This window comes from Amblyraja radiata, chromosome 1 (assembly GCF_010909765.2).
Source record: "Amblyraja radiata isolate CabotCenter1 chromosome 1, sAmbRad1.1.pri, whole genome shotgun sequence".
NCBI lineage: Eukaryota > Metazoa > Chordata > Chondrichthyes > Rajiformes > Rajidae > Amblyraja > Amblyraja radiata.
The window spans coordinates 104,966,079-104,982,293 of NC_045956.1; the positions used below are offsets into that span (position 1 = coordinate 104,966,079).

Genomic DNA, 16,215 nt, shown 5'->3' on the forward strand with positions numbered 1-16,215 from the left:
CTGGTGGAAACACAAGCCTCTTTTCTAAGTCCACTTCCATTTTCCAATCCCGAGCAGGCTGCAGAATGCTTGCGTCCATTAATATTATCTGGTGCGCTGGAGGTTGGCCAGCTGGTACAAGTTGTGAAGTGGACATTTCCTGCCGATGTTGGTGGGGAAGCATTTGTGATCGTTCGCCTCTGTTCAAGGATTGATGCCAGCTGTCTGAGAACTTGGTTATGCTGCCAAGTGTAACGCCCTTGGCCGAGGCTCATAGTGCATCCTGTTAAAATGTGCCTTAGTAATGAGATGCTTGGCAAAGGGAGCAAGCGGGGTCTTCTCCAAACCACTGCTTCAGGTTCTGGGGTGATGGTAGAACATCATAAGTGGCTCTGATGACAAAACTTAGCCGAGATTCTTCAATTTGCTAGATGTCACGCCAGCTGAGTTTCCTCTTTTCCAGGCTCTTCCAGTTAGTCCATTGGCCCTGCTTGGCCATTGAGACGGCCTTGGCGTGTCACTCTGCCTCCTCCCGGCTTCTCACCTCCTCCACAACGAGCCGTCTTTTCTGCACTGATGTTGCCTTGTGCCATTGAGGAGCTTTTGGGACAAGCCCGAGCCCGGCTCTCCCGTGTTGGACTTGTCCAACCACATCCCGGAAATGAAGAGCAGGCTTAGCACTCTGAACGGCTTCAGATGGGGCCCACTTCCTCCCCGTTGCCACACAGGGGGCTGCTGTTCGAATAACAGTATCTTCAGATTCAGTGAGGGTCATGACCAACCTTTAGTGCATTTGAACTCTTCCACAAGTCGTGCAATGGATAATTCCAATTCCACAGTTTCAAATGTGTGCTGATCATTCTTTCCAGCTTTTCCAATTTGTTGATGGGGATTTCATACATAGTTAAAGGCCACATGATTCTTGGCAGTATGCCAAATTGGAAGCACCACAGCTTGAGTTTTCCTGGTAGCAAGGTCTTGTTGATGCGAGCGATGCACATGATGGTATCCTTTTTCAGTTGTTCAAACTGCTCGATGTCCTTGAGCTTTGCATCATACCATCGGCCCAAACTCTTCACTGGCATTTCTGAAATAGTTGGAACAGGTATTCCGTCAATATGAAATCTTGATCCTTGACTTGACCTTTGACAATGGAGATGCTTCTGCACTTGCTGGGTTTAATCTTCATCCTGTTCAAGAAGGAACTGCAGATGCTGGAGATTCGAAGGCAGGCAAAATTGCTGGAGAAACTAAGCAGGTGCAGCAGCATCTATGGAGCAAAGGAAATAGACAACGTTTCGGGCCGAAAGTCTGAAGAAGGGTTTCGGCCCGAAACGTTGCCTATTTCCTTTGCCCCATAGATGCTGCTGCACCTGCTGAGTTTCGCCAGCAAGTTAATCTTCATCCTTGCCCATGTGATGTTTTGATGAAGTTTTTCCAGAAGTCTCTTGGTGCAGGGGATAGTTGTTGTTAGTGTTGTTATATCGTCCATATAGGCTTGTATCGGTGGCAATCGCTGACCACACTGTAGCCGTTTTCCTCCCACAACCCATTTTGATGCTCTGATAATGAGCTCCATTGCCATAGTGAAGGCCAATGGGGAGATGGTGCACCCCGCCATGATGCCTAATTCCAGTGGTTGCCAGGCTGTGGTAAAGTCTGATGTTGTGAGACAAAATTGCAGATCATGGAAGTAGTTTTTTACCAGATTTGTTATTATTGCAGGCACCTGAAAGAATTCAAAAACAGTCCACAGTAGCGAATGAGGAACTGATCCATAGGCGTTGGCCAGATCGAGGAACAAGACATGCAGATTCTTTCTTAGACACTTACTTAAGAATCACCCAGGTTCAAGGTGAAGTGGATAAGATTTAATAGGAATCCGAGGGGTAACTTTATCACACAAACGGTGGTGGGTGTATGGAACAAGCTGCCAGAGGAGGTAGTTGAGGCAGGGACTATCCCATCATTTAAGAAACAGACAGGTACATGGATAGGACAGGTTTGGAGGGATATGGACCAAGCGCAGGCAGATGGGACTAGTGTAGCTGGGACATGTTGGCTGGCGTGGGCAATTTGGGCCGAAGGGCCTATTTCCACATTGTATCACTCTATGACTCTATGACTCTACTCTCAGTCTGATAAATTCAGATTCAGATTCAGATTCAGATTCAACTTTAATTGTCATTGTCAGTGTACAGTACAGAGACAACGAAATGCAGTTAGCATCTCCCTGGAAGAGCAACATAGAATATGATTTCAATAAATAAAAATATTTACATGCATACAGTCATAGTGTTTTTCCTGTGGGAGGAGTATCCGGGGGGGTGGGGGGTGATTGGCAGTCACCGAGGTACATTGTTGAGTAGTGTGACAGCCACAGGGAAGAAGCTGTTCCTGGACCTGCTGGTCCGGCAACGGAGAGACCTGTAGCGCCTCCCGGATGGTAGGAGGGTAACCAGTCCATGGTTGGGGTGAGAGCAGTCCTTGGCGATGCTGAGCGCCCTTCGCAGACAACGCTTGCTTTGGACAGACTCAATGCAGGGGAGCGGGGAACAGGTGGTGCATTGGACAATTTTCACCACCATCTGCAGTGCTTTCCGGTCGGAGACAGAGCAGTTGCCATACTATACTGTGATACAGTTGGTAAGGATGCTCTCGATGGTGCAGCGGTAGAAGTTCACCAGAATCTGAGGAGACAGATGGACCTTCTTCAGTCTCCTCGGGAAGAAGAGACTCTGGTGAGCCTTCTTGACCAGAGTTGAGGTATTGTAGGTCCAAGAGAGGTCATCGGAGATGTTGACCCCCAGGAACCTGAAGCTGGAAACACGTTCCACCTCCGTCCCGTTGATGTGGATGGGGGTGTGCGTGCCGCCCCTAGACTTCCTGAAGTCTACAATGAGCTCCTTGGTCTTAATAAAGGGTCCCAACCCAGAAAATAGCCTATTAATTTTCTCCAGCGAAGCTGCCAGACCTGCTGATTTACTCCAGCATTTTGTGTTTATCTTGGATTATAATCAGCATCTGCAGTTCCTTCCTACACAAATACAGCACCCCCTTCGCATTGCTGTACTCCCACGATGCCATCAGTGAGTGAGCTGCTGAGAATTAGTGTTATTTCTGCAATTTCAATTCAAATGATGCCATCAATCAGAATTTGATAAGGTCTCTTGTGGTCTGTTTTAGAAAATTGTTAGAGAGGATGTCTAGATGGTAGAGACTGAAGATTCTCTTTCAACAAAGGATTTAAATATTGAATCTGAGTGAAGTACTAAAAATAAGAGCTCCAAGATGAGTCTAACATGGGTTGACACAGAGGTGCAGCGGTCAAACAGCAGCCTTTCAGCACCAGAGACCCGGGTTCGATCCTGACTATGGGTGCTGTCTGTGTGGAGCTTGTAACGGAGCTTGTACGTTCTCTCTGTGACCGTTTGGGTTTTCTCTGGGTGCTCTGGTTTTGTCCTACATTTTATTGACGTAGGTTAATTGGCTTCTGTAAATTGTTCCTAGTGTGTAGGATAGAATGTAATATACGGGTGTATGGGTGATTGCTGTTCAGTATGGACTAGGTGGGTCACAGGGCCTGTTTCCACACTGTATCTCTAAACTAAACTAAACTTTCCCAAGTGGGTTGGATAGTAAAACTTGACTATTCTAGGAAATAATGAGTTGAAGCTGGAGTTTCACAATGACTCATTGAAATGGGGATGTAATAAGGAGAAGGATGTATAGGCAGAAGTGGATAATTTCTTACATTGAATTAATGATCTAGATTGCATTGTTACTAAAACATTACCTGATGACTCCTGTTACATCAGAACCACAACAATCAATCTAATATTTAAGATTGAAGCTGGAGTTCAGCAAATAATCATTGAAATGAGGATGTAAGGAAGAGGAAGATGACTTGGCAGAGCAGGACAAAATCTTACATTGAATTATTGATCCAGCTGGAGTTGTTACAATAAAATTAGTTGATGACTGATAACATCAGAATCCCAGCGATCAATACTAAAGTTTAGGCTTCAAACCAAACTGATGACCAGCTCCATTACTGATCATCATGATATTGATTTTGGTTAAATTCCAATGAAAGAATCCATAAGATGAAAGTGACCCATAATGTAACTGCTCAAAACTTATCAGAAGAACAACAACATTTTGAGAAACTAATCTGGCAGCAATTATAAAATCAATTCAAGCTAATGTAAGGTTGATGAATTGCTGATTTTTTCAGCAAATGATACACGTGTAAATCCAATAAGGATATTCTTGTCATATTAGTTGCCACAACCGTGTGCATCTTAGATGTCCTCAGATTGATTCCATAATCCTTATGAAATGCAGACCGGCAACTTGAAAATGTCACACTGTTTAGTACAAGAGTTGAGAGGTAAAAGGACATGCCCAGCATGGATAATTAGAAGAGTATCAGGATGAGATTAGCATTCAGGTAAACAATTGGGTACGATTAGAAACAATGAAAACTGAAACTTTAAACGTGATAATTAGCAATGGTCATATCCATTGACATGGGGGGAAAGAGTATAGGTTCAGCACAGGTTGTGGGAGAGGAAAAGGTTCCCATCTGTTTGTTTGTAACTACTCCAGTTATGCCCCAAAGCTCGGCTTTGTGGTCATTTGCATAATAGAGGATGGTTCCTTCACCCGTAATGATATTCATGATAGACACAAAATGCTGGGGTAAAGTGCCTGTCCCACGTAGCCGTCATTCACGCATCATGCAAGTGACGCACGAAGATTTTGTGAATCCCAAAATCCTGAGGCGCCGCGTGCGACCGTGCGTCACTGCATATGCCACCACGCGTCATGCATGCGTAATGCATGCCATGTGCGCACTACATGAGCGTCACGACGCGCGCATCGTGCGTCACTGCATATGCCACCACGCGCCATGCACGCGTAATGCATGCCATGTGCGCATTACATGAGCGTCACGACGCGCGCATCATGCATCATGATGCGTAAATGATGTTGCGTAAATGACATGCAAATGATGCCCAAGTGGGACAGGCCCTTAACTCAGCGGAACAGGCAGCATCTTTGGAAAGAAGGAATGGGTGATGTCTGAAGAAGGGTCTTGACCCGCAACATCACCCATTCCTTCTCACCAGAGATGCTGCCTGTTCCGCTGAGTTACTCCAGTATTTTGTGTCCACCTTCGGTTTAAACCGTCATTTGTAGTTCCTTCCTACATGATATTCATGAGATGCCTAATTGGAGAGACAGTGTGATTTCCGAACAACAGAACAGAATGTTCTCATCCTAAGTCCACCTGTCATTTAACCAGTTACTCCTCTCCCTTCCGCAGCCCTCCTTTCCCCCGTCCTCTTCCCGAGTCATTTTACCAGTTCCACCACTCTCCACGTAGTTTCTATTGAGGTTATACCTTCTCTAGCCAACAATGGCTCTACCAGGCAACGCCCTGCCTGTGGTCATTTGTGGCTGGCCCACAGTGGGCCTGGTCTTTTCTCACATCCAGCCCTTCACCTCCCCCCCCCACCCCCCCCCCACATCACCCCTACTTTCAGCCTGAAGAAGGGTCTCGACACAAAACGTCATCCCTTTTCTCCAGAGATGCTGCCTGACCTGCTGCATTACTCCAGCATTTTGTATCCATTTGTAGAAAGTTCCAATCATATGCCTATCGAACAAACCCTTGCCTGTGTCCACTTATTACCTGCCATGCTTTGTCATGTCTCTCCGCTCTTTGTCCCCACCCCCCACACCCTTAAATCAGTCTGAAGAAGTATCCTGACGCAAAACATCATCTATTCATGTTCTCATGTGTAGGATGGAACTGCAGATGTTCGTCTTCACTGAAAATAGACACAAATTACTGGAGTAACTAAACAGGTCAGGCAGCATCTCTGGAGAAAAGGAATAGGTGATGTTTCGGGTTGAGATCCTTCTTCAGACTCTCCAGAAATGCCTGACCTGCTGAGTTACTCCAGCACTTTGTGTCCTTTTGTGTAAACCTGCATCTGCAGGTCCTTGTTTCTACATTTCTGGAATTCTTTGCAAGGTCAATGAAGATTGTTTTTTCGTGATAAGATGAGAAAATCATGACATCCCCATTCCAACTCGAACGTAAATTGTAATCAAAGTGATTGCGGGACAGTGCAGGAAAGATAAATTAACTGTGAGCAGTTTATCTACGAAAGCTAATGCCATGCTTCTACTGAGGTCACTGTAGGAGGTTAGGATGAATGATAGATCTTGCTGAGACTTCAGAGTTGATTGGGCAGTCACTGGGAAGAAGTATTACTGGGGATGTAATCCTTGAAGTGAGGTAGATAAGAGTAGACCCAGTTGAAATATTTCAAATGACTTAGGCAGCAAAGATAATGTATTGAATGTGGACAAAATGGTCCAGGTTTTCAAATACTCCGGAAAACTAAGAGGTCATTGTTAACGGACAACAGTATACATCAAAGAAAACAAAATACATCATGGGACAAGCCATACCAGCTTTGTTAACTGGGTGGAACAACATCACGGCAATTCTTTACAGGAAAACGTAGCGTGGTTCAGACGGTGTTCAGACGGCAGGGAGATGCTTAACATCCTGTTGCCTATCATTTTAATTCTCCCCCCCCCCCCACTCCAACTCTGATCCATCCGTCTCTCTCTAGTCTCCTCATTGTTATAATGAGGCACAATGCAAAGCTGTGGAACACCTCGTCTTCCATTCAATCTAGTTTCAATCTTTTGGACTCAATATCAAATTCTTCAACTTCCAATATATTTGCCTCATCTATCTATATCAGAACTGGTCATTTTGACTGAATGTCATCGGTCTGTGATATGACCTCAGTTTTTTTTTCATTTCTCTATGCCACACCTGACCTGATATTGTAACATAACGTGTAGGAGGGAACTGCAGATGCTGGTTTACATCAAAGATAGACAAAAAATGTTGGAGAAACTCAGTGAGACAGGCAGCATCTCTGGTTGGAAGGAATGGGTGACGTTTCCGTTCGAGACCCTTCTTCAGATAGCATAACATTTCTTTGTCACTGATTAACTTGATCGAAAGATACTACATGGAATAAGACTCTTTGGGCTTCCTAGTCAATGGTGACTATTGATTACCTATTCCCACTATTTCTATGTTATTCCATTTTTGAAAGTGCACATCATGCCAATTTGATTTAGGTTTAGGTGGTGGTTTATTATTGTCACATGTACCAAGGTGCAGTGAAAAGCTTTGCTTTGCATGCTATCCATTCGGATCAGTTGTACCAAATGAAATCAAGTCGAACTCAAGAACAATATGTAGAGCAAAGGGAAAGATACAGAGTGCAGAATATAGTTCTCACCATTGTAGCACCTTGTAGTGCAACAGTTCCAGAGATAAAGTCCAATGTCTGCAATAGCATAGAAGTGAATCAGCAGTACCCTGGCTATGCAAGTACCATTCAGAAGCTGAGAACAGAGGGGAAGAACCTGTTCTGGGCCACTCTTTGGAAAGATTATTGTAAGAGAAGAATCTTATTCATTGCTATTTTCCTACCTACAGAACTATAATGCATGTCGGCTAAAGATATGAACATTCAAGCTTTTTAAAATTCACAGAGTTTGTAAGATAAAACTGAGTTATGAAAAATGTGCTTCCGTGTGAGATCACACACGTGACCAGATATATTTGATATCTGACCCTAAACAAACATTATCAGCATAACATAAAAATTTAACTTGATAAACTTCGAAAAACATATGAATCATATATACAGTACAAAACAATATACCTGTAACGCTTTCAGAATTAAAAGAGATGTATTCCACAATTTTGCATATTTTGGGTCACACACGTGACTAATAATGGGACTTCTTGCCAGTCGGAAGCAGTGAAACAGAGGAATGACCGGGGTGGGACACACCCTGATTATGTGTAAGGAGGAACTTCTGATGCTGGTTTTAACCAAAGACAGATACAAAAAGCTGTTTTTTTCGGGGGGCTCTCCCTGACTCTCAGTCTCTATTCCTTTTCTCCAGAGTTACTGTCTGACCCGCTAAGTTACTCCAGCTTTTTGTGCCTATCCCTGATTATGTTCACTGCTTTTCTGAGGGAGAGGGAAGTGTAGATGGAGACAGTGGTGGGAACTTTGGTCTGTGTAATGGACTGGGTTACATCTACACTACTTTGCAATTTCTTGCTGTACTGGGCAGAACTGTTTCTAAACCAAGTTGTGGTGCACACTGAAAGTGTTCTTTCTATTGGTGAGGTTTGCAAGAGTCATTGGAGACATGCACAATTTCCTCAGTGTCCTAAGTATGTAGAGACAATGGTGTGCCTTCCTGGCAGTCGCATCAATGTGGTTGGTCCATGACAGTTTGGTAATCTGCAATTAACTTACAAACCCGCACGTTTTTGGGACATGGGGAGGAAACTGGAGTACCCGGAGGAAATTCATGCAGTCACGTGGGGGAATGTGCAAACTCCACACTGACAGCACCCAAGGTGGGGATTCTGAATCCAGGCCTCTGATGTTGTGAGGCAGTAGCTCTAACAACTGCCAAATTATCATCCCCACATTGGTCCGTATCCTAACCTATCACAGATCTTCCCATTATCCTAAAATAGACAAAAAATGCCGGAGTAACCCAGCAGGACAGGCAGCATCCCTGGATAGAAGATTTTCCTTCTATCCAGAGATACTGCCTGTCCAGACTGAGGTACTCCAGCATTTTGTGTCCATCTTTGGTGTAAACCAGCCTCTGCAGTTCCTTCCTACACATTCCCATTATCCTATCCAGGCCTCTTCCTACATTCTCTATAACTTAAAAGTAACATATCTTTCTGTCTTCATTCTAATCAAAGGCTTCAAACTGAAAGTAACTGGTTTCCTTTCCACAAATGCTATCTGATTTACTGAGTATTCCAATAATTTCTGTTTTGGTTACAAGGGCTTCTAGCTAATGGCCTGGCTAATTGTCTGCAATAACTTGCAGGGTGACATAGTGGTGCAGATGTAGAGTTGCTGCCTTACAGCAACAGAGACCCAGGTTGATCTTGACTAGGAGTACTGTCTGTACGGGAGTTTTACGTTACTCCTGTGACCACATGGGTTTTCGCTGGGTGCTCCGGTTTTCTCCCACACTCCAAAGGCGTGCAGGTTTGTAGGTTAATTGGCTTCTGTAAATTGTAAATCGTCCCTAGTGTGTAGGATAGTGCAAGCATATGAGGCGATAGATGGTCATTGGGCTCAGTGGGCTGAAGGGCCCTTTTCCACGCTGTATCGCTAAAGTCTAAAGTCTAAACTAAGAACAGGCAATGCCTTCACCTACCGGGGGAACTGTCAGCTTGAGAATACATTTTGAAAAGGTGACATGATGGGAAAGGATTACAAGGTCCATGATTATCATTTTCTTGCATGTAGTCTATTTTGGAAGTGCAAGTTCTGTTGACTTTTTTTAACTCTGCAAGCCTGCCTCGAATTTTCACAACACTTCATACACAACAAATTGTCTTCCGTTGCTTTTGATATGCAATGGATCTTGAAGGCTTGAGAGTTGCAAGAAAATTGAATGGAAACTGTCAATTTGAGATTTTATCAATGGAATTAGTTTTTTATATTTTATTCTAAATTTATGAAGGTGACACAGTAGTGCAGCTGGTAGAGATGCTGCCCCACAACGCGAGAGACCCAATTTTGGTCTTGATCTCGAGTGCTGTCTGTGTAAAGATTGCAAATTCTTTCTGCAACCATGTGAGTTTCCTTTGGATTTCACTTGTTTTCTCCCACATTCTAATGACATACGGTTTGCAGGCTAAGGTGGAGGAATGAACTGCAGTTGCTGGTTTAAACCGAAGATAGACACAAAATGCTGGAGTAATTCAGCGAGTCAGGCAGCATCATTGGAGAAAAAGAATAGGTGACGTTTCGGGTCGGAACACTTCTTCAGACTGGACAAGGGTTCCAACTCGAAACATCACCTATTTCTTTTTCCAGAGATGCTGCCTAGCCCACTGAGTTATGGGCCTGTCCCACTTAGGTGACTTTTTAGGCGACTGAAGGAGACTATGCAGTTGCCGCATGGTCGCCACATGTTCGCGGGTCATTGTCGGGTAGTCGCCGTCATGGTTGTGAGGAGTTCCCGCATTCTGGGAACAAGTCATGTTGAAAAATTAGCGGCGATCAGATTGAAGTCGCCATGGAGAGTAGCGAGAATTCTCGTGCCGTAGGTGGGTTGCCAGGAGGTCATAGGTTCTCGTAGGTTCTCATAGGTTGTAGCCGGTGCTGACCGGTGAATTTCATTGGCTCATTGGGGAAAAAATACGTAAGCAGTAGTTTTCAGAACCAAGGATAACCGACCGGTAATGTTAATGTCCGACGAGCTTCACAGGCGTGTATCTCTGGCTTCTTAAAAGTTGTCTTCACTCCTTCTCCCCCCTCTCCCCCTCCCCCCCTCCCCTCTCCCCCATCTTTTAAAGGACTTATGTGACCCTTCCTGTACACTGTGCTTTCACTGTCTTAATTGCAGCACCAACCTTCCTGTTCATCGCGGTGTGTGTATCACATTGTCTATGCACTGGGTGAATTTCACTCAGACAGCGCTCCCCCCCGCTTGCATAATGGGCTGGTGAAGGAAGCGATGTGTGTATGTATTCCACTTTGACAGTCGCCGGCAGTCGCCCGAAAAATCGCCTATGTGGGACAGGTACATTACTCCAACATTTTGTGTCTATCTTCGGTTTGTAGCATAATTGGCCTCTGTAAAAAATGTTCACTGTGTAGGGAGTGGATAAGAAAGTGGGATAACTTCCAGCAATGTGCTGGAGTAACTTAGCAGGTCAGGCAGCATTTCTGAATATCATGGATAGGTGATGTTTTGGGTTGGGACCCTTCTTCAGTTTCCTGAAATGTCATTTATGTTTTTAAATTCTGTTGCAGACCACGGGAGGTTCACTAAATATAATGCAGATCAAGATTCCCAATGGGTTACCACCCAGAGGTATGAATATTGACTTCTCTAACTTCGTGACCATTGCTTTCCCTCTCCATCCCTCCCCCATTCTAGTTCCACGACCTGGCTGATTGTCCGCCTGATTAAGTTTTACATTGTATGCCTCATTGTCACCTTCCCCAAGCTAACAATGATCTACTTTACATTTTCTTTGATCTTTATCCCTTTTGATCTCTTATTTTTCACACACCCTTCCATATCTATCATTTCACTCTCCCCTGATTCTCAGTCTGAAGAAGGGTCTCGACCCGAAACATCACCCATTCTTTCTCTCCAGAGATGCTGCCTGTTCCGCTGAGTTACTCCAGCATTTTGTGTCTATTCCCAATGGGTGAACTGCTTCAGGTTCATGAGGTTCCAAAACAGGGCAACAGTGAATGTCAAGTTCAAGTCAAGTTCAAGTTCAAGTGAGTTTATTGTCATGTGTCCCTGTATAGGACAATGAAATTCTTGCTTTGCTTAAGCACACAGAAAATAGTAGGCATTTACTACAAAACAGATAAATGTGTCCATATACCATGATATAAATATATACACACATGAATAAATAAACTGGTAGTGCAAATAACAGAAAGTGGTTGCTAATAATCAGAGTTTTGTCCGAGCCAGGTTTAATAACCTGATGGCTGAGGGGAAGTAGCTATTCCTGAACCTGGTTGTTGCAGTCTTCGGGCTCCTGTACCTTCTACCTGAAGGTAGCAGGGAGATCAGTGTGTGGCCAGGATGGTGTGGGTCTTTGATGATACTGCCAGCCTTTTTGAGGCAGCGACTGCGATAAATCCCCTCGATGGAAGGAAGGTCAGAGCCGATGATGGACTGGGCAGTGTTTACTACTTTTTGTAATCTTTTCCTCTCCAGGGCGCTCAAATTTCCGAACCAAGCCACTATGCAACCGGTCAGCATGCTCTCGACTGTGCACCTGTAGAAGTTAGAGAGAGTCTTCCTTGACAATCCGACTCTCCGTAATCTTCTCAGGAAGTAGAGGCGCTGATGAGCTTTTTTGATAATTGCGTTCGTGTTCTCGGACCAGGAAAGATCTTCAGAGATGTGCACCCCCAGGAATTTGAAGTTCTTGACCCTTTCAACCATGTACCTTTGATTCAGTGCGCATCTTTCCTTCTGATTGATGTGGAGAAGAAAATGAGGAGTGTTGTGCATATTCGATTGACCAGCATTGCACCGATTTTGACTGATTTAAAACCTACATTTTATCGCAGTAAAAATGTAGTGGCTATTTCGTAGATGTTGTTGGTATTTGGACTGGCAAATTGGAATTGACAGGAGGAGAGCTTCACTTTAGAATATTGTGGTCATTGTGCTCAAAGCGATTTTAGAGCAGAAAGGATTTAATGCAAAAGTCAGTGACATTTCTTCAGTTTGAATTTCTTCAGATAAGTACTACAATTTCCACCAATGAGCTGGTTGTTTCTTGCTAGCACATCTCACAGACTGTATAAAAGGCTGCCATTGTCTCACTGAACTTATTTAAAGCTTCTTGTAATTTCATGCCAGGCTGCTCTCAGCTTCCTGTGAGCCAGAATTGGAATAATTAGTGATGCCATTTCAAATACAGTGGACCACGCTGCATAAAGCGCAATTCCCCGTTGCTTAATCTTTCACTTTAACTTCTGTTTGGAAATATCTGTGGCAGTAGATCACAGTGATTTCAGCTTTGATGACAGGAATCTTGATAGTAGTCAGGATTCTGGTCACGATCCGCATACAGAACAATCTCAGCGAGAGTTCATGAAGAAAGCCAGATGGAACATCGGGTACCTGCCCCTTCTGCTTACTAGCCGCCCACAACATCCCATAGAGGATGGTGGATAGCAACCTCCGCCATGATTGGTAAACTTTGTCTTTTGTGAGATCATAAGGTCATAAGTGATAGGAGCAGAATTCAGCCATTCGGCCCATCAGGTCTACTCCGCCATTCGAGCATGCCTGATCTGTCTCTCCCTCCTAACCCTATTCTCCTGCCTTGTCCCCATAACCCCTGACACTCGTACTAATCAGAAATCTATCTCTGCCTTAAAAATATCTATTGATAGCCTCCACGGCCTTCTGTGGCAAAGAATTCCATAGATTCACCACCCTCTGACTAAAGAAATTCCTTCTCATCCCCTTTTTAAAGGAACGTCCTTTAATTCTGAAGCTATGACCTCTAGTCCTAGACTCTCCCACAAGTGAAAACATCCTTTCCACATCCACTCTATCCAAGCCTTTCATTATTCGGTAAGTTTCAATGAGGTCTCCCTCATCCTTCTAAACTCCAGCGAGTACAGGCCCAGTGCTGTCAAATGTGCACATCATATGTTAAATATGCTAGATATTCCTAATGCCCCTGTCCCACTTAGGAAACCTGAACGGAAACCTCTGGTGACCTTGCCCGGCACCCAAGGTTTCCATGAGGTTCCCAGAGGTTTTGGTCACTCTCCCTAATGGTCGAAAGTGGTTTCCATGTGGTCGAGGTTTCTTCTATGTTCCTTCAATTATTTCAACAAAATCAAAACTGGCCTCGACTAAAAATAGCTTGCCGTTTTAAAAATCGGTAATTTTTTAGTCGAAGCCGGTTGCGATGCTAGTGGAAGGTGGTCACGGGAGGTCGAAGGTAGCCGAAGGTAAGACCTCCCGGGTGGAAAAAAACTGGGTGAAAAAAAGGTTAATATTAACATAAGAATGTGACCTCTGTCACTCCTGGGCATGCTCAATAGTAGCAGAGTTCTTTTTTTGCAGAGGAATCTTGTAAACAGCTCAGGGGTGATTTGTAGAAAGTTTTTAAATGCAGACAAATCCTCCTCTTGCAGTACATTCATCAGGTTATCATACTGTCCAAGCATCAATCTTCTTTGCAAGAAAGGCTTCACCCACTGACACCTCTTCTTCTGCTTCCTCTTCACCCTTGTGCTTTCCCTTCTGTCTTTCTCGTAAGGCTGATGAAGCAAAAGGGCTGCTGCTGACACCAGTAGATGTACTTTTAGTAACATCCACCTAACTTGTTCCTTCCCTGCTCTCATGGTTCAGAATGATTTTTTTTTTAAACCTGGGAGGATTTTATTGTAAGGAAAAAAAAAATTCATGACATCATTTCATCACGTGATCAACTGAGCTGTAAACAGTCGACGCTGGTCATTGTTGATTTTCACTTTGGTTGTATGAGGTCGAAGGGGGTGTTGTTCAATCGCGGACCAATTTAATGAAGCCAGTTTTCAAGTTAGTCGAAAGAGGTTGCTGTAGGTCGAAGGAGTTTTTCTTCATAGTCGAGGAAGGTTTTCAACATATGCGTGGGAGGTGGAAGGAGGTTGCAGGTCACCATGAACTTGATTTGTTTTTTGGGTGGCAGGTAAGGTCACCAGAGGTTTCCGTTCAGGTTTCCATGGGACAGGGGCAGAACTCTGCCCTCTGCACATTATAAATTGCTCTGAGTGGCCTATATCTGCAGAGACCAAGCATGTATGATATTTTTTTTGCTTAAAGAGGTTCTAAAAATGACAAATCTTTACATTCCATCAATTATTCTGTATTAATTTGATGAAACGAGAGATCATATTGGCTTTGTGGGTCAGGTACCTCACTGCACTCTTTTTAGTCTAGTTTAATTTAATTTATTTTATTGTCATGTGTGCCGAGGCACAGTGAAAAGCTTTTGTTGCGTGCTAACCACATTAACACTTCTCAAGTTGCATTGGTGGTTCCAAATTCACACGCTCTTAAATGCATTAAACCATGGTTGAAATCAATTTTATAATAGAGCAGGTTACCTTATTCAGTTCATTCATTTAAGTGCACCATCTTTTAGTTTCTCCATCTACCTTTAACAGTGTCATGTTATTGCATTCATAACTTTAGATAATGTATCTTTTGAACGTTAAGTATTGAAATTGTGTTCATCAACATGTCAACAATTCATTGAGGATGTAAAAAATTAGGTTTCAGATATAATTTCCTCAACAGCATTTTGGGATGATTCATGAGATTACCCCACTAACTACAAATCTACTGTGAATGTAGCTGCCTGTCCTATACACCATTTGTTTTATCATTAAACTCTTGAAGAAGAAACACACCAATCCTCATATTGAAGAAGAATGGTTTACGCCTAACCCCTCTTCTCAACTTTGTTTTGGAAACTGTGAACCGTCCAGACTCCGCTCAGTTCTCCGGATGTATTTTTGATGCAGAACACTTATTGCTTTTTATTCTGAAAAGTCATTCAGACAAGAAACTGGACTGACTCATTGGGGTAATTTTTTGTTTTGGGAGAAGAGGCAAATGGAACAATGTCATTTCATTTAACAACTATTTTACCTCTACAACTTCTTGAAAGTCAGAATGTGTATCTAATGACTGTCTGAAAAATTATTTCCCACTCAAACCATGACTCATCTTCAAAGCCAGCACTATTCACTAGGATGTTGATAACTGGTGTAGCCATGTTGGGAAAACGTGGGTTGAGGGAGTAGTTAACGAGAAAGAATGAATTCTGCATGCAGAAGATACCTCTTAATGGGGTGCAGTTACTGTGTCCAAACTGAATTAATATGGACAGGTGTGACTTCCTCTGAAAGAACCTGCCCTGTGAAACCTCCTGCAGCCTGTTTGCTTGCTGCATTCATTTCGGAGCTAGGACCATCTCCTTGGTTATGTTAAAGTGCAGCTCTCTCTCAATAGCAATGATGTGCCGACTGCAGTATTCAGGTAGAAATAAGTCTGGAGAAGGATCCTGACCTGAAACATCACCTTTAGACTTTAGTTTAGACTTTAGAGATACAGCATGGAGACAGGAACTTCAGCCCACCAAGTCCACACCAACCAGCGATCACCCCGTACACTATCCAACACACTAAGGACAATTTACAATTTTACCGGCCAATTAACCTACAAACATGTGCGCCTTGTGGGAGAAACTGGAGCACCCAGACAAAATCCTAGTGGTCACAGGTAGAATGTGCAAACTTCACACAGACAGCACCTGTAGCCAGGATCGAACCTGGGTCTCTGTAAAGCAGCAACTCTACCACTGCGCCACTGTGCTGCCCAAACCTGTTGGTTTGCTTCATTCATTTTGGGATATACTATAAGCTGGGACAATCTCCTTGGTTATGTTAAAGTGCAGCTTTTTCTCAATGGCAATGCTGTGCTGACTGCATGATTCTGGCAGAAACTGATCTGGAGAAAGATCCCGACCTGAAACATCACCTATCCATGTTCTCCATAGATGCTACCTGACCCGCTGTGTTGTTC

At 43.7% G+C, this 16,215-nt stretch overlaps 1 long non-coding RNA gene across 1 annotated transcript; it reads right to left on the minus strand.

The window, feature by feature from the left end:
* Positions 1–1,150: 1,150 nt before the first annotated feature.
* Positions 1,151–13,878, minus strand: LOC116974377. Its single transcript, XR_004412355.1, has 3 exons — positions 13,723–13,878; positions 2,565–2,567; positions 1,151–1,162 (listed from the first exon to the last, which is right to left on the minus strand). It is a non-coding gene; the product is annotated as an uncharacterized LOC116974377 (long non-coding RNA).
* Between the last annotated feature and the right edge of the window lie 2,337 nt (positions 13,879–16,215).